Here is a 26,848-nt window from a genome sequence, read left to right as displayed (position 1 = left end):
TGTGTGGGGATCTGGATCCCCCAGCCCTGCTGGCCACAGGCCTGGCCTGGCCTGGTTTCTGTTGCCAGGGAGTGAAAGTGAATGCCAAGGTGACAGACTGCATGGTCACGGACATGGGCTAGTTTCAGTGTCATGTGAGGAAGATCTGTCCAGCCCAGTGGACCACCGACGGCCATTCACTGAGGAGGGGAAGGGATGCTGAATGCCAGGGGCTTTAACTGGCTCAATAATTCTAGCTCTATAGCATCATAGGGGGGTGTAATGAGCTTCTGTGAGAGTGGGGTCATTGAAATGGATTGGCTTTGCTCTGCCTGAGGCTGTAACTATGACCTATGAGTCCAGTGTGGGCCACCATCCAGAGTGTAATACTTTGTGGTATATGAAATTGTACAAAATCCAATGTCCATGTTTGCTAGTGCATTTTTATTAGAATATAGCCAAAGCCTGCTCTTCACAGATTTCTCTTTGCTTGAGATCTGGAATGTTCCTTGGAGGCCCACGTTTTGAAGGCTTGGCTCCCAGTGCATCCTACCACAGAGTGGTGGAGAAACATTTAAGAGATGGGCCTAGTGTGGGCTGTCATGTCACCAGGACATATTCTTGAGGGGACTTGGGGGACACTGATGTCTTCATTTTGGTCCCCTGTTTTTGGACCCCACCATTGGGTAAAGTTTTTCACTATAACATGTTGTTGATCTATGATGTGCTGGACCACCAGAAGCCCAAAGCAATGATACCAACCAGTCACAGACTGAAACCTTCCCAAACTTACACAAACAAACCTTCCTTCTTCATAACTTGGCTACCTCAGACATTTTGTTACAGTAATGGAAAGCTGACTGACATATGTATTATCACTTTCACATTACAATGGGAGGATGGTGTGAGAAGGAGAGAGCATACGGCCTTCAAAGCCTCAGGTATTTACTCTGTTTCTGTAGAAGGATAGTGTGCTGATTCTCACTCTGTGCTAATAAAAGATAGTTTTAAAATGCTTTTATTTGTTTATTTTCTGTTTCTAAATTCCTTTATTAACAAGACTGTGAGGTTTGGGAAGAAATGGGCTATGGGGAGCTGAGGTGGATTTCAGGTAATCTGGTCTTTTAGTGATACCAGCCACTTGCAATGGGGGGGAAGCCAGAATAAGAAAGAGATCTGGCAATAAGCTCTAAACATGTTATAGGGGCAGAAGGATGACTCACCCTGGCTTCACAGTAAGACCCTGTCTCCTTGATCAAAGGAATCCAGCAAGATGGCTCAGCAGGTAAGGGTGCTTAACTGCCCAGGCTGGCAACCTGAGGACCCACATGGTAGAAGGAGAGAACCAACTCCAAGTTGTCTTCTGACTAATATGTGTATGGACTCGGTATGTACACTCCCCACCCCATCTCACCCTCCAAGTCCCCCACTCCACACACACACACACACACACACACACACACACACACACACACACACACCGCAAATGAATAAGTGTAAAAGAAATTTAAATTACAAAGATCTGGGGCTGTAGCTCAGCGGTAGAGCGCTTGCCAACTGTGGTTTGAAGGTGAAATGCCTTCTACAACTTCCTGTGTTCGGACACTTGGTCACCAGCTGGTGGCGCTGTTTGGGAGGCTGTGTAGAGGGTGTGGGTAGCTGGGGCGGGCTTTAGGGATGTGTAGCAGGGTCCCACTTCCTGCTCATTTCCTGCTTCCTGGGTGCAGATCAGCCTTTCTCCTGTAACTGGGTTAAAAATGGAGAGACAACAATTTGGGGCCTATAGAAACCAACAAGCTAGTTAAAATGATATATTTAACACTTTTCTTAACAGAACTTGGGAGAGGTACTGCAGCTGGTTCAGGACAGTGATTGCCCAGCAGTGAAGACAATGTAAGAAGAGACAAACAGGTTGACATAACAGAAGACAGGGGCCCAAAGAACCCGTACGCATGCATGCGCTGTCCTTTTGAACAAATGCATGCGCTGTCCTTTTGAACAAATGGCACTACACCACCTGTGTGGTGCCGGGGAAAATGGTCCAGCCGCTTTCCCACATACCTGCAGAGTCGAATTTGAGATGAAACAGAAGATCTAAGTATAAAAATAGGACAAGAAGAGTGGCATGTGACTCTTTCCATGATTTTTGGGTTCTGTCAGGACTTCTTTTTTTTTTTTTTTAAGATTTTATTTATTATGTATACAACATTCTGCTTCCATGTGTATCTGCACACCAGAAGAGGGCACCAGATCTCATAACAGATGGTTGTGAGCCACCATGTGGTTGCTGGGAATTGAACTCAGGACCTCTGGAGGAACAGTCAGTGCTCTTAACCTCTGAGCCATCGCTCCAGCCCAAATATTGGGTGGTTACGTGTCAGGACTTCTTAAAACACAAAAGCATTAATCACAATCATCACGGAAGGGAAAATAATCATGAATTTTTCTTAGCAGAAACACCTTTTGATGGCCCAAAGAGTAACAAAACACATTTGAGCTGAGTCTTCAGAGTGCTTGCCTGGCACGCAGCAGACATTGGGGTCAGACTCAGCTGTGTGTTGTAATCTCAGCACTGTGTAAACTGGGCGTGAGGTGCACACCTGTGATCCCAGCTCTCAGGAGGAGAAGGCAGGAGGACCAGAAACTCAAAGTCACACTGGGCTTGGCTACATAGAGAGTTTGAGGTCATTTCAAAAAGCCCCCCATAAAGCCATGATTTCATGAAGCCACTAAGGAATTAGTCCATGGGTGAGGTCTTCAGGATCCAAGGCCCGCCCATGACCTGGCAACCAAGTAATCTCTGCGTGAGCCTGTGTGAGGTGTTTCATATTCTAATGGTAACGTGTGCATGGACATGCGTGTGTACAGATGTCTAATGGTAACGTGTGCATACACATGCGTGTGTGCAGATGTCTAATGGTAACGTGTGCATGGACATACATGTGTACAGATGCTTGTGTAAAGAGGAGAAAGAGCACCATTGACCAGCTGATCATGGAGGTCATGTGGTCTCTCTTCCCCCCCCAGCAAATCCTTCCAGTCTCTCTCCTGAGCATCCATCAAATCCTCCATGCCTCCCCATCCCTCAACACTGCTGCTGGTCTGAAATAGGCCTTATGCTTCCTGATGTGGGTTCTTTCACAGTGCAGGGGCTTTTCCTGGTGGTTGATTCCAGGAGGTAGCAGGCATGAGTGAGAGGGCCAGGAGAGGCTCAAACCTGAGTGGGTGACCCTGCAGGCTTGGGTCTGCGGGACCATCCAGAGGATATTGTGCAATGCCATCTAGATATGAAAGGGAGGAGCTAGATATTCCCCCACTCTCCACCATCCTCCTGGTGAGGGCCCCCTTGGTTTTAAGCCTGTGGACACCAGGGCTGTGCTTTTCTCAGGGCCTGGCCCTGTTCCAGGATGTTGGACAGCAGCCCTGCTCCAGAGGTGGCTCGCTTATAGGAAGCCACTTGGCTAACACAGTAGAAGATAGAGGGTCTGGGGTCACGGGCAGAGTCCTTGACCCTTGGCTTCCCACCTGCAGGAGTCCAGCAGGAAGGACCCAGCTTTGCCTACCAGCCAGGCCATTGACTGCTGTCTGGTTCTAAACAGCCGACCTGTCTCCGCTCCATCCCTCTCAGCACCCTGTCTGCTTCCTGTTAGATGTGAGATTGGCTGCAAATTAAACTTAATGGGACTTGAGTAATTATGTTGACTTTTTAAAGTGCCTACAGATAAATACATGCTCAGCTATCTCAGCATATCAGCTTTTCTATTGTGTTTCCCAAGGGCAGAGCAGGGCGGAGGTGGGGCGTATGATCAGCCAAGGGCCAGGGTGGTGCTGAAGAAGTGGGGGACATCATGCAAATTCCTGAGGTGTGAGCCCAACCTTCCACACATAGAGCATGAAGAATGCCGATGTCTGTGCCCTTTGACCCTTAGGCCACTTGCCTTCAGAAAATAACCAGAGGTAGAGACCGGGGTTTGAACATGGGGTCATAAGGATGTATCTACCTGATCACAGGGACAGGTAAAGTAGTTATGGTGTGAAAACGTGGTGGGCTACTGTTAGCCACTAAACAGGAAAACTCCATCAAGACATTCACATTGGCAAAGTGCTTATAAAAAGAAAGAAATGTGGATGCAGGTTGCTAATTTTTACCACTACAGATTCCTGTCCCTAGACTCCCCAATCCAGACCGGTGGGTGGAAAAATACCAGCAGAGGCAAAGTCTGGGTGGGTTTATAAAACATTTGGGCATTATTTATTTATTTATTTATTTATTTATTTATTTATATTTTATGCATTTCTTTAGTGCGCGTGCACGATGGTGTGTGGAGGCTAGGGGTCAATGTCCTTAGAACATCCAAGACTAAAATATTGTTTCAAATCAGAGATAAGCCTGCAGGGGAGTGCTCACATCCTTCCCACAGCCTGTCAATGAGAGACTGAGATGGCACCTGCCTTAGAACATGCCATAATGGTAACTGGTGCCTTAGACTGCTCTGGCCAGCTGTGTAGGCCCAAGTGGCATTAAAAGCCTCCCCTGTGCTCAGTTCAGGCTGCTGTCTCTGACAATGGGTACTTCTTGAAGTATGAGAAACAGGTAGCCTGGGCTCTGGTCATATACCCTGGGGTTGCCTGTGGGATTAGAGACCATGGTGCCCCAAGGGGAAGAACTGTTGCTGTCACTTCTCTAAGGGCCACTATTATGCTACCCCAGCAGAGAGCAACCATAGGTGCTGGTCAACCATAGGCCTGGTCCCAGAAAGATCAGAGGAGACCCAGCAGAGTCCACAGGGCTCCTGTTGGCTCCAGAGACGTGACAGTTGGCTCTCAGCACTGCATTCTACAGTGAAGGCCTAGGGGTCTATATCTGGGTTGCTTATATGTGCAGGGAGCAGCTCATATGGGCCGGAGTGGGAGCAGCTGATGCCTGATGCTGATGCAAGGCCCGGTGTAGAGTCTCCCACTTTCCCATCTGGAACACAGATTCACTCACTCAACAGTATTGATTGGGGCCGTTACTAGGTTCATGTTATTGCAAATGAGTGACCACGAACATCCTTGTATGAGGCTCCCAGTGCTCATGTACAGGAGACTCTTCTGGGTATGTTTTAGAAAGCAGAGCTGCTGCAGGATGAGGGCTCTGTCTGATAGGCTTTACAAGACAATGCCAAATTAGTCTGAAAGAGTGAGTGTCTGTTTCCAGTAGACAATGGGGGAGAGTCCCCTCCTCCCTCCCCACCTAGCCCCGTCTCCACTCTGCCCAGTCAGCAGGTGGATTCTTTTCCTGCTGCTCCATTTGCGATTCCCTGATTGCTAATGAGGCTCCGCATATTCGCAAGTTCTGATGAGCCATTCAGGCTTCTTCTTGAAACCCCAATTCAAAGATTCAAGTCCTTCGATTAGGGTCGTTCTGGAATCTTCATATATTCAGAGTGGGACCATTTACTGCTAACATGTCAAAATAGCTGCTTCCACACCCTGTTTTATCTTGCCAGTTTCTCCACTGTGACACTGGATGAACCAAATCTCTTTGTGGGAAGGGAATCAAATTTACCCACCACTTCTTTCAAGCTTAGCCCTGTTTTGGCGTTTTGTTTTGTTCTGATGAATACCTCCTGTCTTATTCAAGTCATCAAGAGAGTCTATATTTTTCTTCCGAAAGTATAGAAATAAGAATCACATAAAGGATAGTGGACACTCTGGGGAGGAGAAAGGACTGGTGGGAAGGGTCTAGACTCAAGGGAATGTCTTTTTAAAAAGATTACATTTATGTTAGTGTGTGAGCATGTTCAAGAGTATACTATGCCATGCATTTGGAGGTCAGAGGACAACGTGTGCAAGTCTCTTCTCTTCTACTGTTTAGGAACCGAGAATTCAATTTGTGCCATCAGGCTTGGCAGCAGGTACCTTTGCCCATTGAGTTGTCTTGTCACCCACCGTGGAAATGTTCTGAGTCTCAATCTGCAGCTCCCTGGGGTTTGCTCTGTGCTGCTGGCTTCACAGGGTAGGCAGTTTGACAGTTTACTGAATAGAGACATCCAAAACACCTTCTGTTGTACACGTGGAAACTGTATATGGGAAACCTTCAATGAGGTCATCAGTGCGGGCATCTCACCTGGTCGTGCTGCACACTCTTCCTGAAGTTGCTTGCTGTTGTAGAACCTACCAACGGAATGGTTCACACCCATGGCTCCATCTAGTCTTTATGGTAGTCCCGAGTTTACCTCCTTTATACAGGAGAGGAAGCAGATACTCAGAGATGTTAGGCAAGTTGCTCCAGTCACACAGCTAAGAAGAGGACCTGAGTGGCCCATGCTGGTGCCTCTTTGACACCAAACCCTCTTCCTCACAGCCAGACTCGGTAAACGTTGAGGTGACTCTGTGCTCATCCTACCAACCCCAAGGCCGCAGCTTTCCTCTGTTCTACCACATGGGCAGACCAGCACCCCCACTACTGTGTCTCAGAGCACACCTGATAGAAGCCTTCTTTAGGGACAGTGAAGGAGAAGCCTCTTTGGCCCTGACCTCAATCACTCTGAGAGAGAGAGAAGAGAGAGAGAGAGAGAGAGAGAGAGAGAGAGAGAGAGAGAGAGAGAGAGAGAGAGAGAGAGAGAGAGCTGAGGTGGGGAACTCTCTGACTCCACTGGTCTTCACTCACCCCACTGTGAGATGAGGCATATGAAATTTAACACAAACACTCTCAGAAACACAGCACCCAGGTTGCAAGATGATTTTTAAGAATTTCTGAGGAGGCCAGACCTAAGACATCAGCTGCAGGCTAGGCCTGGGGCTAGAGGAGGGGAAGAGCCTGGGGCTGGACCACAAGACCATCTTCAGTGATCAAACTGGGGGAGGAGAATGCAGACTAGGAAAAAGCCTCAGATGACATGGTGTGGAGTGGGCCCTGCATCCCAGGGAGTACCTCACACTGTGGACTGCAACCTCGATACCTGATGTGGGCCCTGGAATCTGAGGATTGGCTCAAGGATCCCTCCCCCCATGGATGCCCAAGTCCTAGGATGCTGGTATCTGAACACAGTAGGTTCACATTAGTGACCCATTGTCAGTGTGACTATCCCTGAAACTCAAGCACCAGGAAGACACAGTGCCTGCGGTGCTCCACTAAGAGGGGGTGTGGCCTCACAGAAGTGACTGCCCAGTTCGAACTAAACTCTGGTCCCAGGTAGTCCCAGTGCTGCCCAGTTTCCATACTGGGACCCAACATAGGATCACTCAAGGCCAGTGCTCTGCAAAGCCATTATTGTGGAAACGAGTAGCTGAGTTACTAGTCACGTAGCTCTGCACACTTCTGCTTCTTCAGCCTTTTCACAGAGTCAGCATTGACTGATGTGAGCAGTCTCTGGGACAGTGCTAGAGCTGGAGCCTTCAGGAGAGGGAAGGGCCAGGCCAGGCCAGGCCAGGCCCCAGGGCAGTGGTGGGAAGTGGAGAGGCCAGGCCCTGGGGCCCCAAATAGTCTATAAGCTTTATTTCCTTTAGGTAGAGAACGGTGTCCCAGGGGCTGCCTCTGTCCCCTGTATCCCCTTTCTGTGCCGTTACTATAGCAGCCACCTCAGCTCCCAGCGAGGGGGAGTGCAAAATAGGTCAGATCAGTAATGAGGCCGCATGGTTCTGATCTGTCCCCTGATGGGATCTGGCTTCACAAGGCATCAGTTTCGCCTCAGAGCGCTGTATCTGGACTCTGGATCAAAGGCCGGATGCCTCTGAGCCCAGATGCTAGGCCCGGGAGATCTGTCTGTGGCTCAGGCCCAGGAGGTCTCTTCTTGATCCTCCTACAGTGAGTCATGCTACTGCATGTAGTGCTGGGTCCCTGAGGGTATCACTCAGTACCCTGACCCGGCATGAGCCCAGGTCTCTGCAAAAGCCACAGGCTCTCATGGGGCTGAGACCCCATCTTGGGCCTGGTTCTTGAGTCGTTTCCAGTGATGGCTTATGACCAACCAATGAGAGGCTTTTCATCCCCACAAACCTGAGTTTGAATCCTGACTGTTGATCCACACTGAGCAGCTCAGGCACTGAGTGTTCTGCTTCCTTTTGGGGAAAGTGAGGAATTCTAGTTGCCTTGTAATGGTGAGGATGCAGAGAGATCCCCTCAGTAACAATGCTATGAGGCAGAGAAAGTGATGGGGTGGGGAAGACACTCCTGTCCATAGCAGAGTGGGCATGTTCCATTTCTATCTTTTGCCCTGTGACTGTAGGCACTGTGGTAATTTGAATGTAATTGGCTACTATAACCTCATAGGGGGTAGCATTATTAGGAGTTGTGGCCTTGTTAGAGGAAGTGTGTCACTGTGGGGTAGGCTTTGAGGTCTCATATATGCTCAAGCTATACCCAGTGTCTCAGATCACTTCCTGTTGCCTACAGGTCAAAATGTAGGAATTTCAGCTCTTCTTCAGACAGGCTTTATTTGTACCAAGCAAGGTATCACCACAATTTCTTTCTCCAGCACCAGGTCTGTCTACACGCCACCATTTCCCACCATGATGATAACAGACTAAACTTCTGAAAATGTAAGCCATCCCAATGAAATGTTTTTCCGTTACAAGAGTTGGTGTCTCTAAAGCAAAGTATAACCAGCCTACAATCCACAACCCCAGAGAAACTGGATCCCTCCTCTAGAAACAGAGAGAAGCAGATGTAGAGATCTATAACTAACCATTGGGTCAAGCTCCTGGAGGACAAAGTGAGAGAGGAGGAATAACGTAAACAAAGGAGTCAAGACCATGATGGGGAAACCCACAGAATCAGCTGACCCGAGCTAGTGAGAGATCACTGACTCTGCACTGTCAACTGGGGAACTGGCGCAGGACTGAACTAGGACCCCTGAATGCAGATGGCATTCAGTGTGGCTTAAGTAGTATATGAGGCCACTGGCAGTAGGACCAAGATCTAACTCTAATGCATCAACTTTGAGGAGCCTGTTCTCTATGGAGAGTCACCTTGCTCAGCCCAGACACGGGGGTGGGGCGACTTAGTCCTGCCTCAATGATATCCTAGGGGAGGCCTTACCTTCTCTGAGGCACAGATGGGAGGTGGAATGGGGGGAGAAGGAGGGAAAAGTGGGAGGAGAGGATGGAGGGGGAACTGGGATTGGAATGTAAAAAATGAAAAATAAATAAACAAAAGAGTTGGTGTCTCTTGGTCATGATCTGTCTTCACAGCAATTGAAACCCTAACTAAGACAGCACCTGGTCACCCTTTCTGAACCCTAGACCCCTCACCTGTGAATGGAGACATTCAGATGACATAACAAGAGGGACATCTTTGTCTGCCCTAACCTGTTTCTCAGTGAGGCTTCTTGCAGTGGCATCTTTAACATTTTAGAAATCTGAGCCCTGCCATGTCCCCAGAGTTCAGTTCTTTTTGCTCTGTGCCTCCTGCTTATGGTCTCAATGCCCTGACCACATACATACTCAACTCCATGTGGTCTTGGTCCTTTGTCTTGTTTCTGACATACTAGAATGACATTGGGCATACAGTAGATGCTCAACAAATGTTGAATGTCTAAACACACACACACACACACACACACACACACACACACACACACACACACATACACACACACACACCAAATGATGCCTGGCCTTGTGTGGGACTCTATCAGTGAGTGACCTAGGCTTTCTTTCTGGAGTCCCCTTCCTTCACAGCAGCCACACCTGTGGGAGTCTCTCTCCCTAACAGTGAGAACGAGGAAATAACTCTCCTAGACGGATGAGTTCAGCTCCCTTTACCTCCACCCACTGACCACATTTTACTTTGCTCTAGATGCTTGTAAAGGAATCCTGGTCAAGGAAGACATGATCCCTGCTGTGAGGAACACCACACCTAAGTAGGGAGGGAGGGTAGGGACTTCGAAGAAGCCACTGTCCCTTGGGTCCTGGAGGTGAGACTGGTGTGCTGCCCATTGGACCCCAGGTCCCACATGGACAAGCTGGATTTACTGATGAGAGCCTAGGTCTGTTCAGCCTGGGAACCTTTGCCTGCTTCCAGCCTCTGCCCACTCCCTGCAGCTCACAGGGCCTCAAGCAGTTGGAGTCAGGCCAACCAGGGTGTTTGCTGTGCTACTGACCTTCCATGGCCAAGTCTATGGACTTTTGAGTGTCCAGGAGCCCCAGCCCCCAACTCAGGAACTACTTAGGCTGTCTGGGGGGGGGAACTCCTGGTGCCTGAGAGGACCTAGGACCACCACCTTCCTCCAGTGTTACAGGCCTTTCTTGTAGGAGCCAAATACTGTCGCAGGGGCACAGCCCTGCTCTAACCCAGAAGGAACAGTAAGTCAGACCAGTGTGGGGCCCTGTGGCAGAGCAGGTGCCCCAGGGGAGGACAGACAGTCCAGGAATGACAGTGGCCTGATGCTTCTGGTCCCTAGGCTGTTGACACTACGAGTCAGGGTAATAGCAGAAAACTCCACTCAGCAAGGGACATGACCCAGAAATCGCAGTAGCTGAAGAACTGAGACTTTCAACAAGCAGCCCTGAGCCTGTGGACTTCATCCCCAAAGGCTTCTGATCCCATTTGACCCATTCAGCCTGTAGGGTCACAGATGGGAGGGATTGAGGTGCGTGGGCAAGGAGGGGTCTGGGGCTGATGACTCCCGGGGACCCCATACTTTATTGCCGAGAAGAGCCTGAGGCCCTAAATAGGCTCTAAATCTAATCTCTTCCTCCTGCAGGTGCTTAGATGGGAGGTCTGGAACCTTTATTCTCTTAAGGGTTGGGTTTTCTGATTTGTCTGTCCCTCCCATGCTTGGGCTCTCAGACTCTGAGCTTCTTTGGTGAAGTCAAACATGCCCGGATGGAATCTTTGACTTACATACTCTGAGCGTCATAGGCACATTCAGAAACCCAGAGGACCAAAGAGCTTGGGGATGAAGGGATTGCCGGGAAGATGTGGAAGACAGAGCAGAGAATAGGTGTCCTGGAATTGAAGCCTCAGCCAGGCAGGGACCTCAGTCATCTCTACCTGTGATGTAGAAGCCAACCTGGGCCTGTACCTCAAGGATGGGAAGGTCACCATCCTAAGAGGGAATCAGCCCTACTGTCCCTCTCGGCCAGTCCTGTGCCTCACATGGCACCTGCTCCCATCCCATGTGTGTGTAAGCAAACAATGATCTGACCCCATCACAGTGGCCAAGTCCCTGGGTGAGCATAGGGACCAGCTGGACTCTCTAGACCATGGGGCACAGCATAAGCTCCACCCAACTCAGTTCACTACTGTGGGAGAGAGTACAGAGGCCACATGCTGGGGACACAGAGCAGGACTCCTTCCTGGAGGAGGGACTAAGAGAGACCAGCCAGGGAGTGAGGAGGATGGACGAATTGGGATGAAAGAAGAAATGGGGGCTTTCTGGGCCATAGCCAGGAAGGAACAACGTCCTTCTCTGAGGTCAAGAGAGTGTCTGAGGCTAAGTGTGGACAGACATGCCTGGTGTGTGTGTGTGTGTGTGTGTGTGTGTGTGTGTGTGTGTGTGTGTGTGGTCAGTCAGTCCCTCCATTGGCCTTGGGGAGACTTTAGGCAGGTTGTTCCATGACTAGAGCCTCAGTTTATTTCCCTGTGAAATGGTCTGGTGTAGCCTACCCTGTGATTGGTGCTGGGCACTGGGTCCTGTGCTGGCCTCACTGAGAACCCTCACTTCCTGCAGATGTGGTACCTATCATGACAGACCATATCTATTCCCTCCTACCTTCCATGCTCAGGCTGGGCGGTCAAGGGGTCTCCAGACGGAGAGATGTGAAGGGTTGTCCCAGGTGAGGAACAGCCGGTGCAAAGGCTTGGGAGCCAGAAGAGGCCTTCAGTGTTGGTGTCTAGGTGTGGGGTACAGCTATGGGGCTAGAGGGCCAGTGGGGAGCCTGGAGTGGGGGTGTCAGCAGCCTCCTGTGGAGACCCTTCCACCCTCGACCTGGGGATGTGCTACAGCACCCTGCTTCCAGGGACTTCACAAGCCAGGGAGGGGCAGGAACGTTGAAATGCATCAATAAGGATCACTGGAAAGTCTATAGTACTTCTAGTCAAATCCTGGCCCTCGCTGCATGGAGAGGTTTGATTTGAAACACAGCATGAATACATTGGGGTGGCAGAGCATCTGCTGAGGTTTTATTCTGACACAAAGAGCTGGATTTTATTAGGCTCACTTCAAATGTCATCTAAGGAAGAAAGTATGAGGTATGGGATGAGCCTGGGTCGTCACTGACCCTGTGCAGGTGTGGGGACTCCACAGACATGTGGTGAAGGGCTACTCTCCCCATCTTCTGTGAGTCGAGGCTGATGGTAGCTGCTCCAGGGGGTGGTCCCCCTTGAATGAAGGAGCAGGGTGGGGCCTCCAGCTCTCACCCTGCCCCCACAGGCTCCCCCAGCAGCTCTCCCTGGGTGGCTGGCTTCCCTCTCTCCATAGGATTTGCACTCAGACAGACAGATGTAGCTCACTCTTCATTCCTCTAGTGTTAGTCCCCATCCTTGTGTCTAGGCTGGACCAGCCCTCCCCCAGAGCAGAGACAGACACCCAGACACCCGAAGCAGGCATCATCCAGGCCAACCCTCTGCCCAGCCTTATTATTCAATGACTGGGAAGGGACTGAGCAGTTCTGAGAACCCAGCATAATCTCATTTAGGTTTCAAGTCTCCCAGCTCTTCCTCCCACCTGCCGCCTCCTGGATTCCTTTGACTTCTCAGATCCTAGCTCTGTCCACAGAAGTCTTTCCCATACTTGGAAGGGTATCTAAGGAGCTACAACAAAGAATAACTGCCACAAGAAGATACACCCTCTGGTGAGCTTTCTATCAGCTGAGGCCCCCTACATGCCCCTTCTTGGGGTCATTGCCCTGACCAGATTGGCTTGTGACTACATCTATAGGGGTGTTGTCTTGTTGGTGTAGGTCGACAGTGGGCAGCACCATCCCTAGGCAGGTAGGCCTAAGCTGTAAAAGAAAGTCAGCTGCGTGGGAGCCAGACAGTGAGCCAGTCTTCCTCCATGGTTTCTGCTTGAGTTTCTGTCCTGACTTCCCCCAATGACCCAAAGTTGTAAGACAAATAAAAACCCTTTCCTCCCCCAAGTCGCTTTTGGCCAGAGTGTTTTCATCACAGCAACAGAAAGCAAAACAAGATAGGCATGCATGGGTTCAGACATGCATGGGTTCAGAGGGACTTCAGCTATAGAAGTCGCTAAAGGTCCAGTTAGGGAGCTGGGCCAGGGATACTGCATTCATTATCTTTTGTCTTGCAGGGAACATTGACTGCTTAAAGCCACCCATTTGGATTGCCTCAGGGTATACTGTCAGGCCATTGCTGACCGCACACACCCCTGCAGTCCCATCCTCCCTCTCCCCCACTTCCACCTTCAGGCAGCAGGGGGAGGGTCCTACAGTTGAAGGCAGTTCTGCCAGCCAGGGCTGTGGTCTCACTGGAAATCTCCCTGGGGGAAGAGCTGGCACTAAGCTTTGTGAATGTTGCTGGCTCATTTTCGTACAGACTGTTGGACTGGGGTCTCTAGGGTCTTGTTTCCTTGCTGGCTGCTGGCCACAGGCCACCCCATGTCTCTGATGTGTAGGCCAATTTCCTTGTAAAAGCACCAAAGTCAGGATGCCCACACAGGCAGCATGGCATCAAGATGGAAGTTGCCAGGTTTTGTAAGCCAGTGTCAGACATGAGTTCCTGTTGTTTCTGCTGCCTGCTTCCTGAGACCGAGTCACTCAGTGAGGCACACACTCAGGGGAGGAGGTGCTGCAGAGGAGGGTGTAGGAGGCAGGTGATACAATGGTCAGATGATGCCTGCCTTGAATTCAGTCTCCCAAAGTAGGCAGGTTGGTGCTCCTCTGTTTCTGGCTGTGTGTCTCCAGTGGATTTCTATCACCTTTCTGAACTAAGTTTCTTCTTTTAGACAGTTGCTAATGATGTCTGTCTTACAAGGTATGGGCAAGGAATAAGCAACGGTGGGTGTGGTAGAGACTAGGGCATGCTGTGGACTCAGGTCCTGGTCCCTGCAAGCTGTTCAGGGGGTGGGGAGTTAGGGGATAGAGCTGTGGGAGTGACTGGCTCTGCTTGCAAAGGGCTTCATGGAAAAGATGGAGTCTGGGATTTGATGGTTGTGCAGGAGTTTCTCGGCAGGGATGAGGGGAGGGAGGATGGAGAAAAGCAGGAGCAACAGAATGTGTAGTGAGGGTGGGGCGAGGACGGTGACAGCACAATACAGAACCACTCTGCCTAGACTTTCCTTCAGGGGAAGGGGAGCTGAGTAAGGAGGTAGGGCTCTTTGAGGTAGCCTTTGGGCAACCATGATGCATGTGTGAGGAGGAGAGAGCTGGTCTACCAGTGACCTGTGATGTCACAGCAGAAGGATTGGCACAGGAGAAAGGGTCTGTCAGTGAAATCCAGTACTCCAGGCTACCAGGGCTGTCGGGTAGAGATGAGCCTTGCCCATTGTGACTGAGCCTGGCTGGACACAGCCAACACACAGCCTGAGGGGACATTGCTGGGCTGGGTTCTGTGCAGTTGTCAGGAGCTTTGTGGGAAAGTGGGGGGGGCACACAGGGACTTCACTGTGCCGGGCAGGTGGTGACAATTAGCCTGCCTGATCCTGGGGTCTGCCTCATTGTGTCTGTTGTCCGGCAGTGACAAGATATTTCCCAGAGACAGCACCATTCTCCCCCAGAGCCTCCTTCCCCACCTTGTATTTCCTTGTCACCACCTGAAAGGATTTTACTCCCTTTGGGGTTTTCTCAATTTATGGTCATTAACTGCTGGATTATGGGTTCCAAAGTGTGTGAGGGAATGCCGAGTCTCTCTTTACTTTCATTGCTTCAGCGCAAGAACATCTTCTGGGACCACAAAAGGGTTGAGTTACCTGTGGGAGCAGGAAGAGGGGGAGGAAGGAAGGAATCGAGGAGGGAGAGGTGAGGCAGGGGGATGGAGGGAGGAAAAAGAGGAAGGACACGCAAATGAGTCAGGCAGAAGGTAGACCAAGCCCCCTCTCTACATCTTTCCCAGGCAACTGTCATAAATATGGTCATTGTTACTGAAAGGAATGGCAACCCAGGGAGGCACTGGGCATTTTCTACCTGTACCCCACTGAGCCACAGAGCCTCCTCCAGGAGGTGAACTCACAGGTATTGAGGACAACGTCTCAGATTTCCCAGCAGTCTCAGCAGCCTGGCTTTGCACAGACCTCTTATCTAGGGCCTTCTGGAAGGGTCACCAGAATGCCACACAATGTAGTGAGGTGGAGACTGGACACAGACCTGGAGGAGTTCCAAGTCAGCCTTTCCACTGTCCAGGCCCCAGGGAGTAACTGTCCCTCTGAGCCTCAGGGCCTGTCTTAGCTGGGGTTCTATTGCTGTCAAGAGACACCATCACCATGGAAACTCTTATAAAGAAAAACATTCAACTGGGGGCTGGCTTACATTTTCAGAGTTTTAGCCCATTATCCTCATGGCAGGAAGCATGATGGTGTGCAGCCAGACATGGTGTTGGAGATGAGAGTTCTGTATCTTGATCCACAGGCAGCAGAGAACTGACTTGAGACCTCACAAGCCCACCCTCAACCGGGGCACACTTCCTCCAACAAGGCCACACCTCCTAAAAGTGCCGATCCTATGCGCCAAGCATGCAAACATGTGTGTCTGTGGGGGCCATGCCTATTCAAACCACCACAGTGCCCTTTCCTATAAAGTAACATGGAAACCGCTATCACCTCATGGGAGGTTGTGTGGTGGCCAGAGAGAGAGAAGCGAGCACTCCCACTATGATGTTGCTCTGAGTGCGAAGGATAGAAGTCTCTGCCAATCATCCCTCATCTGAAGCCAGAAATGTTTCATGTTTTTATACTGTGGATTCAGGAATGTTTCACATGCATAGTAGGTGTTCAGCTCATGGGATGGAGCCCTCCGACTCCACCACCAGTGACCTGGTATTTCTTCTGTACATTTGCTGAGACCCCCTCCCTGGTGGTCTTTTCCCCTCAGAAACAGCATCAGAACCCTGGGACTCTGGAGGAAGGAGCAATTTTGTGGGCTTCTCAATCTCTCTCCACCTTTTTCCTCCATCCATTTCATTATTGACTTCAGCAGCTTAATGCACTGGCTTGTCTCTGGGAAAGGTGGTGACAAAAACGACAGGGAACCAAGGTCTTAGTGCCCTCTGCTCTGTCTTTTATCCATCTAATTTCATGCAGCTGGAGCCCTGGCTGCCACTCAGCTGGGGAAACGCTGGAACTGTATTCAATCACAAGGTACAGGCAGGTGACAGGTCTCTTGTCACCCACCTTTCGTCCATCCCTGGGCTCCCAAGCTCCTGAGTAGGAGGAAGCATCCTTCAGGAGTGCCTGTCTTCATTCCCTAGCTCTTCTCCACAGTCGCTTCTAGGACATCATGAGGAGGCCCACCATGAGCCCCTCTACAAGGCAATGCCAGAGAATAGTGGTTCCAGAACAACCATGTGGCAGGTAGCCTTGGGGCCAAGGAAATTCCTACTTTGAGTGTGTGTGTGTGTGTGTGTGTGTGTGTAGTAGGATTGTTTGGAGCACGTTAATGCGTCATTTGCTATATATTTGAGAGCACCTCCTCTTGCAAACCTGCCCCATTCCTTTGTCAGTCCCTCTATTTCTATCAGCACTTACTATCCAGGTGCGTTTGAGTTTTAACAAGCACTGTTCCCGCCATTTCCTTTCTTCCATTCATTCTTGATCATTTTTGTTTCTCCAGGACGTTCTTACTGTTAGAGTCAAGCAGGTACAAAGTAAGGGTCTTGAAAAACAAGGCAGCCTTGTGGCCCAACCCCAGGACTGCATCCTATAGGCCACTTCCCTCTTCAGGCTATTAGGAGTGGGGGAATGGAGGGTGGGGTGGGTAGAGTTGGGGTCGAGGGTTCACAGAATGACAGGGTTTGGGAAAAGCATTATGCAAACATGAATCCTTCAATCAACACTGGGTCATTAAGACCCAACAGGTGCAGATCATTCTGACAATCTCAGTGTTTCTTTTCTTTAAAAATATCACATTTATGTGTGTGTGTGTGTGTGTGTGTGTGTGTGTGTGTGTGTGTGTGTGTGTGTGTGTGTGTGTGTGTACCACATGTGCATTCGCCTCAGCACAGTTTAGGACATGAGAGAACAACTTGAAGGAGATGGTTCTCTCCTTCTGCCATGTGGGTTCTGGGGATCGGACCCAGGTTGTCAGGATTAGCAGCAAGCACCTTTACCCTCTGAGCCATCTTGCCATCTCCAAGTGTTTTTTCTTTAGGAGGGAAAATCACAGCAGAGAGGAAAGGGGAGCACTCAAGCAAAGATCAGCCCACCCTTGCCACACCCAAAACAGATCAACAGTTGTTTTCTCCTTGGGGATTGTAAGGATGCTAGTTAAAGGTACTCCTTCTTTTAGAATGGTCATGATTTTCCCCTGTAGACTGCGTCTTTATTTCCATACACTGATGGCAAGCCTATCAAGCAAGCATGTTAAAAGTACTCTGAATTTCTGTGGACGCCTGGGCATTCCAAGCAGATGAGCTCTGCCTCTCTTTCCCCAGTCCATGACTTTCATTTCTTGTTTCTGTTCCAGGGAGGGCCTCCCATGTGGCATCTCCAGGGTGGTGACAGCTGCCATCCTTGCTTCCTTCCTGGTCCCAGAGGTAAGGCTTTTCACAGTTTGCCCCTTGCTTTTCTTTGCAGAACATCTCCTTCTCTTATTCCTAGCTTGCTGGGAGTTTGGCCGTGAATGCATGACAGTTTTGGTTAAACGTCTTTTCTGCACCCGTTCAGATGAGCATCTGTTTTTCAAAGACTCCGTCATGTGACAAATCACTTTCCTGAATACATTACTGCTCACCGTGCACCACATTCCCGGCAGAAGGAAGCTGCTGTGATCTATTACCTGATTCATTCAGTGCTGGGGCTTTCAGGGCTGTTATAATTTTTTACATTAATTGAATAATTAATTTTACGTTAATTAATTGATAAAACAACTGTAGTGCTGAGATTGAATCCAGGGCCTTGTATATGCTTAGTGGTCAATACTCTAGCCCTTGAGCTATGTCCCCAGCCCTTCATGTTTATTTTAAAAATTTTTATTCATGGGCCTGGAGCGATGGCTCTGTGGTTAAGATCACCTGCTGCTTCAGCAGAGAACTTGGGTTTGCATCCCAGAACCTACTTAACCGCTCACAACCGTACACATGCGAACTCCTGCTGCCCTACAGGGCTGGCCATCAAAGGACGTCTTTAGGGAGTTGATTCTCACTGTCCACCTTGCCGAGGAGTGGATTTTCTTGCTTCTATCACAGTGTTAGGTGATCCAGATGGCAAAGGAGCTTCTTCTTGGCCATTCTCTGGGTGCACACCACCACTTCCGGCCTTTTAAAATGACTTCTGGGGATAGACCTTGGCGCCTTAGACTTGTCTGGCTAGCGTTGTCACTTGTTGAACTGTCCCTTCCACTTTGCCCTGTCCTGTTAAATTTTAAAAGGTGTTTTGTGTTCACATTTTTAAGTGAATCTGCTCTTTAGCTTTCCACTTCTGGCACGACCTTGGGTTCAAGGCTTTGTTAGTCTTAACAAACAGAGATGTCTTCAGAATTCCTATCATCAGGGTTTCTGAGAAGCTGGGCAACCCCCGGCTAAAGCCTTATTGGTGCATCTCTACAATCATTCCATTTCTTTGGTGCTTTTGAAATTTCTGAGAATCTTAAATTTTCTTTTGGGGTTGGTTTCCATAGTTACATTTTTATCCAGGATGTACTCGGCGAGTCTAAAATCAGGAGCTTAGAGGCACAGAATTCTGCATCCAGTTTCCCTTTCTCCATCTCAAGTTTGGCATGTATATTGTTTGTTCCCTCACCCCCTTTTTATGGCTCCTCCCCTGTTTCTACTTCTTTTCCAGACAATACATTTTGGATTTGTTACAATATATTTTTAATTTAACACATCTATGCCTCAGTTTCCCTGAATGATACTGAGGAACACATCACTAGAGTAAAAGGCCTAAAAAGTTGAGAATTTGGAAGGTCAGAGCTGTCCACCAGAGCAGGTGTGGAGAGGAGTTTGGGAGGCCGGGAGCGAGACCATGTGCTCCCAGGGTATGATGGGCAGAGGGAAGAGGATTTTCTGTGGACTATGTGAAGGTCATAGACTTCCACTGATGCTTGAGCAATGTTACTGGGACTTTCTGATTGGATGGGTCTCAGAAGCAGGGCAGGGTGAACAGACAAGGAGGACTTTTGGGGACTTCGGGTGAGGGACAAAACGTCAGCCAGCTAGGCAGACCTTCTTCTCTGTTGGGGGATTAATAAACACCTCTGCTGTGTCTCAGAAAATAAGCTGCCACAGGACTATCCGCCATGACTGAGAGCCACCGCAATTTAAACTTTTTTGTTGTTGTTGTTGTTTTTTTGTTTGTTTTTGTTTTTGTTTTTCAAGACAGGGTTTCTCTGTGGCTTTGGAGGCTGTCCTGGAACTAGCTCTTGTAGATCTGCCTGGTCTCGAACTCACAGAGATCTGCCTGCCTCTGCTTCTCGAGTGCTGGGACCAAAGGCCTGTGCCACCGGCTGAACTTTTTTTTTTTTTAATTAAAAATAAGCATGAAGGGCTGGGGATGTAGTTCAAGAGCTAGAATGTTGGCTTAGCATGCATGAAGCTCTGGATTCAATCTCAGTACTACAATTACTTTATCAATTAATTAATGTCAAATGAATTATTCAATTAACGTAAAAAATTATAACAGAGCTGAAAAATCCCAGCAGAGACCGAGGGGGAGCAGCACAGACAGCCCGAGCTACATCTAAAGCTCTGATCTGTACTTCTAGGGCCCCCTTCCTCAGTCAGGATCCCAGAGGGGCAGGAAAAGGAAGTGAACAACTATATATATCCACTTTCTAGCCTCTTATCAGCTGGGGTCCTCCAACCTTGGTGAGCCCTGAGCTGGTACAGGTAGGTAGACTAATGGCCAAGTCCAACTGTGTTTGAAAGTGGCAAGCAGAAGCAGGGCTAATTGCTGCTATGGCTTCTGTGGCTGTGGCTGTGATGGCTGCTGAAGGCAGAGTGCTTGTGAAGCTTCTCATGGTACTGAAACTAACCCAGACCCCAATAAGGCCTCCAGTGTCACTTGCTGTCAGTTGGCTTTGAAAATCACCACTTCTGTCTCTCTCAGGGCCAAACAAGTTATTATTAGTCCCTCGCTCGCTTTGCCAGGTGACACCTCCGATGTGTGGGTCATGATGGCAACGGTTGCCTAGGTTACTTTCAGGGAATTGGAGGCTACTTTTGTTGAAACTATTGACTTTTCATTTGTGGAGGTGACCTTTCATGTTAGGAGGGAGAGCGCCACTCTTAGTCACCCACACTACCGTTGTCTGAACACATGTAACAGAATGAGCCACGAAGAGTGTGGACAAGTTGGTCTCACTTCTAGTCCCTTTCCTCGAGACATAAACCACTGGCTTCTTTCTCCTTTAAGTGGCCCCGAGTCCTTTGCTTGGAGAGGCTGAACTAAGTCTTGAGTCTTCCCCTCCATGCTTGGCTACCCTGTGAATAAACTCTTTTTTTTTTTTTTTTTTTTTTTTTTTTTTTAACAAACTTACCATTTCAGTGAGTAGGAAGCCACTTGGTCTGTGCTCATGCTGTTCTTGGGAGCTCAGAGGCGATTCGACTGAAGGGAGGGCCCAGAGGAATTGATGGCCATTTGTGGGTTGTATTCACCCAATTGGGTAAATGGATTGGTGATAAATTCATTGTATAGTTTTAAGAAAAGATTTGGTCAGGGGACTCTCATCTCTCCCTCCCTAGGAACTTTGAGTAGCAGGGCCAAAATCTGAGAGTATGGTAATCCCAAGAAGAGGGACCCAGACACCCAAACTGACAACTCCACTTGGCAGCAGGCTCTGGTAGATGCCAACGGTGACCATACACAAGAACACGACAATGGCTTCATGTCTGTGGTGGTAGGGTTACCTGCCAATTTGGCACAGTCTAGAATCACCTCTATGGAGAGTTTCAGTGAGGGTTATCTAGATCAGACTGGCCTGTGGGTAAATCTGTGGGGAATTATCTTGATAGCATTGAGGTGGGACAATCAACCCACTATGGGTGACACAGTTCCTTTGACAGGGGATCCTGAATTGTGAAGCTGAGCACACTCCTACACCCTGCCTCCATTACCTAATTGCTCAAGTCCAGTGCATACATGCATGCATAGTGACCCCAGAGGCACCGACCTGACCCTCCCCCTTGTGGGAAGCAGCTTTTCTATTGGAGCACAGTGGGGGTAGCTGTTTTGCTTCCTGTCCTGCCCCTTCAAACCTTCCCTAGCTTCATGCATCTGTAACACAGATTATTACATCAGGACTCTGTTCTCACCTAAATGATAAAAAAAAAATTGGTATACTTTACTGTTTTCTTTTTTCCCTGCAAGGTCCACGGGTAGTGTACTGTAGCAACTGCTACTGGAATTTAAAAAGATATTCTTTTAAAGTTAACATACAAAGTAAGAGGTTTCATCTTGGCATTATATTCTGTTCCCATACCCAACTGTTTCCTCTGCACCCCCTCTTTCTGGCTGGTTCCCTCCTTCCCCACAGAAGCCCCTATTCGGCCTTTGTGTTTGTGTCACACACACCCCATCATCCCCTCGTTCTCCCTCCCCTCTAACATCTCTCCCTCCTATTTCAGAATCCCCTTTCCAATTTCATGCCCTATACAGGTATGGACACAGGCACATGTCTACACATTTTAATTTAATTTTTGTTTTAGAAAGGGCCTCATTATGTAACCCTAGCTGTCCTGGAACTCAATATATAGACCAGGTCACTTAAATCTGTGGCAGTCCTCCTACCTCTGCTTCTTGAGTGTAAGGATTATAGGTGTGTCTCACCATGCCTGGTGTACTGCACATAGGTTCTTTTCCTTAAATTTAGGATCCGTGTTTGAGATAAACAGTATTTCTCTAAGTCTGGCTTATTTGGCTTAACATAATGACCCCTAGCTCCAACTGTTTTTCCTGCAAATGCTGTTCTTCCATTTTTCTTTACTGCTTAATAGAACTCCATCAAGGCATGACTCCTGCAGGAGAGTTTTGGCCCTAAGAATCCTGTCCTTCACCCGCTCTTCCTTTGGGCCAGCATTTTGGACTTTCGGCTGTTTCCATCATTTGTCTTTCACAGAGTGTCGTGTTGTAGTCATACCTCACTTTCCGGGTTGGCTTATTTTGCCTCATTCTGCAGTGGTTTGATAGAGCATTTCTTTTCATCACTGTGTACTATTCCACTGCAGGCATATGCTACAGTTAGCTCATTCTTTTGCTTAATGTAGGAACAGATTAGTTGTTTCCAGCTTTGGGAGATCATAAGCAAAGTGACTATAAATACCCACACATAGACTTTTATGTAGACAGAATTTTAAAGTCATTTGAGTGACTACATAGAAGTGTGATTGACAGCTCATGCTACAGTCCTGAAAGTGTCTGCGCCATTTCACATTCCCACTGGTGTGAGTGACAGTTCTTGTGCTCTGTATCCTGCAGGAAGGGCTGTTATCAGCTTCTTCTTTAAAACAAAACAAAAATCTTTTTTAAAGTTAAAAAAAGATGTGTGGGTTAGTGCAAATGAGTGCATTGCCTTCAGTGACCATAAGAGGGCTCAAGAATCCTCTTAAACTGGGATTACAGATGGTTATGGGCTACTCAACACAGGCGCTGGGAACCAAACCCAGGTCCTTTGTGAGAGCAACAAGAGCTTTTAACCTCTGAGGCAGCTCTGCCACCCAGCTTATTTACTTCATCTGTTATCAGACTACAATGGGGTCTGTCCTTCTATTTTGACCCCCCTGTCTGAAAGCCTATTCACTCTCCATTTATCTTCTTTGGTGAGGTGTGCTTTTTGCTGATGTTTTCATGGGAAATTTTTCTTACTGTTTGATTTTAAGAGTTACTTGTGTATGATATAAGGTATGAACCCATCCCAGGTTTGAAAACTCATCAAAACCTGCCAGTCCCTGAGCTTGAAAACCCATCAATCCCCACCCTAGAAATCTCCACTCTGGAAAACTCTGTCCTCAGGAAGCTCGTATAAAACCAGCCTCCTGCTCAGTTCTCTGCTGCTTCTTCCCGGAGTAGAGGCAGCCCCATCCCTCCTGTGTCTCTCCCAATAAGTCTCTTGTGTGAGGTTTGTTGTGTGGTATGACTTTGTGGTATTCCTTAGCTCCTGACTGCCAGTATTCATTTCTTCTTCTCGGAGCTGCAACACTTCAATCTGGGAAACCTTCCCCCTTAGAGCTGCAACACTTAGAACTTGTACATCTTGGATAACAGTAACAGTCCTTTTTCAGGTGTGGTTGGTGAATATTTTCCCCCCTGCCAACTGGCTTATCTGTTGATTCTCTTAACCACTTTCAGAGAGCAGCAAAGTGTAATTTTAGTAAAGTCCAGCATCAATTGATTTTCCTTTCATGAATCAGGCTTTTAATTTTGTATATAAAACTCACTACCAGGATCTAGGGAGATTCTCAGTTAGTAAAATGCTTGTCATAAATGGTTGATGATATGAGTTTATGTCTTCTAAACCCACAGGAGAAGCTGGGTGCAGTGGGATATATCTGTGACCCAAGTGCAAGGGGTCGACAGGACTTGCTGGCTAGACAATCTTGCTAAGAGGATGAACTCGGTCCAGAGAGACGCAGCCTCAAAAAATAAGAACACCTGATGTCACCCTGGTCTCCACCTGCACATTTACATATATGGACACACACATCATCACACAGACCGACACACACTTACATACGCATAAATGTATACAAGTACATGTGCACAAACACCAGCTCAGCATCAAAGGCAAAGCCTCCTATGTTTTCTACCGAAACTTTTGTGGTTTTGGTTCAGTTTTTTTTTTTGAGGTTGTTGTGAGATGTGTCCAGGCTCATTTTAAGGATGTGGTTGTTCAATTGCCTCAGCACCATTTTCCACACAGACCGTCCTTTGTCAGTTGAACCATATCGGTTCTCTGCTGAGTGTGAGACAAAGACAGGAAACATTCTCTGTGCAGGTTAGGGGTTCTGTTTGCAGTTAAAGAAAAAGCTCCTGCTCGTCCCAGGTTAAGTCCTTGCAAGTTGAGGTTTCTATTTGTAATTAAGAATAAGTTCCTTATTTTAGATCTGACATAAACTGACAAACATGGTTTTCAACCTACACTAAAGTTGGGACCCCACTCATATGATGTATATCCTTACCCTTGTTCCTTCCCTTTCATTGTATCTTTTTAAAAATGGATAGCAGCTCTCTCTCTCTCAGCCCTGTGAACACCTGACTTCCACTATGAAAAGGACTTCAAGAGGCCATCAGGGGCTGCTCTCTCAAATCTCAACCTAGGATGAGACAGCCAGTCCTAGGTGCACCCAAAACACAGCTTGCTTTAATTGGATAATCATGGTATTTTCTCCTCGATGTTCTACTGAGAATTTTCTGGCTTTTCACCTCTGTCTTCTCCTTCGGCTCTTCTAGAAGTAAGGAAGTATGTCAGGTAGTCTGAGACACCCGCTGGTTCTTATAGACCACGGTCCGCTTCATCACACAGAGCTGCCTCCTTTTGCATTCCGGGTGGGAAAGCACCATGGGAGTCATCTTCGAGCTCATCTGCTGCTTTCTGTGGCTATGTCCAGTCTATCGACCTTTCTACGAAGAGCATCTGCTTCTTTCACAACTGCTTTTTATTGCTAGTCTTTCCTTTGGATCCTCGGAGTGTCCATCTCCTGAACCGACAGCAATTTGCTCTCACCCTGCTTTTCCCCCTGGAACTCAATACATTCATTGTAGTTGTTTAAAATTCTCCGCTGACAGCTCTAAGATCTACGCTGTCTCTGAGCTTGGTTCTTAAGTTCCCTTTGTTTCTTCTTATCCACATCTTCTCTTCTCTCTTATCATCTCCTGTGATTTTTGTTGAAAGCCAGACATGTGGTAGCTCGTAATAGGAACTGAGTTAAAAAAAGCCTTCAGTGTGAAGAAGATTTGTTTTAATCAGGCTGTATTTAATGTTTAGCTCGCTCGGGGTCAAATGCAGCTGTAGGATCTGGGGCCTGGATTCCTCAGTCCTTGTTCTGACTCTAGGATTCCTCTGTAAAGAACCATCTGTTCTTGTTTCTCAGATAGAGTTTTGCTGTGTAGTCTCAGCCGACTTGGGCTCACTACATAGCTCAGGTTAGCTGTAAACTTGCATCAACTCCCCTTCATCAGCTTCCAGAGTGCTGGATATACAGGCCTGCGTCAACAGAGGATCCTCAGACAGCCTCATTCTACAACTTCTAGCTGCCCCACCCCCTGCCTCGGCCTCCACATTGTAGCTATGTGGAAGAGGCAGTGAGGTGCTGGAAGATGAGCCTCAGGGAGAAATCCCATTCAGTGTTTCTGTGAGACTGTGGGCTGCAGCTAGGGGAGTTCCTCACTCCTAGGTGTGGTAAGATTCTCAAAGAGTAGGCTTCTCCAGGAAGATGGGTCCACTCTACCAGGGAGAAGGTGTGGGGGCTGGACAGATAACTGTCAGCAAGGTGCTTGCCTTGCATTCTGAGTTTGGATCCCCAGTAGCCACGCAGAAAGCTTGCAGCAGCGTGGGTCTCTGGCAGGCAGATCCCTGGTGCTCACTGGCCAGCCAGCCTGGTGGCATCAATGAGCTCCAGGTTCAGTGAGAGACCCTGTCTTAGAAAATAAGGTGGAGAGTGATCAGGAAAAGAAATCCTTGGTGGGTTACAGGTTTTATACTTAAGGGCATGAGAACTCACCGCCCATGTCATCGGGAGGGTCATTATTTTTATTTCAAAGGGATACCACAAGCAAAGTTTGTGGATTTACTCTAGTCATGGTGAGTGAAACTTGAGTTCGATATCTATTGACCATGAAAGTTCCTACTGGGACTCAGGTGACAAAAGCAGTTTGAACACTCGGGAATGATGTCAATTCTGCACTCGTCCTTGGGCAGACTGTGTTCTTTCTAAGCATCAAATGGGCAAAGTGGGACATGCCTGTAATCCTATCTGTCATTTTGGAGGCAGAAGGATCAGAAGTTCAAGACCATTTTTCCTATATGACCAATTTGAGGCCAGCCTCAGCTATATGAGATTCCATACAAATCAATGCAGAGATGGTGTTCAGACCAGGCTCCAACTCCTCCTTCTTGTGCTTAGCTATGTGCTCTGAACCGCTGTGATCTGCTTCTTCAGAGAGCTTGTTCCCAGGCCACCCATGTTCTTGTTGTGTGCTCTTGGGCAGCTCCCTGCTCCCCACTCTCTTTCCCTGTGGATCCCCTGAGGAATGATGCTCCCTAGCCTCCAGAGGAACCCTCTCCCTTGCTCTGTGTCTTGGATTCTTGGACTCTCAGGTCCACTCGGTGACGGGGAGGCTAACACAGCACAGCACTGTTGAAGGGCCCTGCACATCCCATCAGCAAAGTTCGTGGTTAATTGCTGACTTCTACTTCTTGGCTGCCTCACTCTCTGAGGAACCATGTCTGTGGCCGGGAGCAGTTGGCTGGCTGCCAGTTTCTGCTGGGAAGAATGGAAGCTTCGGGTACCCCCTACTAGCAGACACACTCTGAAGGGGCTGAAGAGATCCCAGAACATGGGGTCTTCAGTCTTGGCTCCTGTCCTGCACCTGCCCCCACCCCCACCGGCCTCGAACCCACCAGCGGTGTATCAGTGATAAGAACATTAACACAGGACTCCCTAGCCTGAGCTTGGTCCCTGTCCCTTTGTGGCCTTCAGAATGGCGTACATGGCTACAGCACAGAGCAGAGCCACGGCTGACTCTCTGGGTGCCACAGTGCCACCAGGAGGAGTCTGGGGATGTGTTTGACCCCTTTCACTCCCACTTGCAGGACTTCTGCCTGACCGTAAAGCCAT

Source organism: Cricetulus griseus, chromosome 2, assembly GCF_003668045.3.
Source record: "Cricetulus griseus strain 17A/GY chromosome 2, alternate assembly CriGri-PICRH-1.0, whole genome shotgun sequence".
Lineage (NCBI taxonomy): Eukaryota > Metazoa > Chordata > Mammalia > Rodentia > Cricetidae > Cricetulus > Cricetulus griseus.
The sequence above is the reverse complement of the archived record's forward strand: the minus strand, read 5'-3'. Positions refer to the sequence as shown.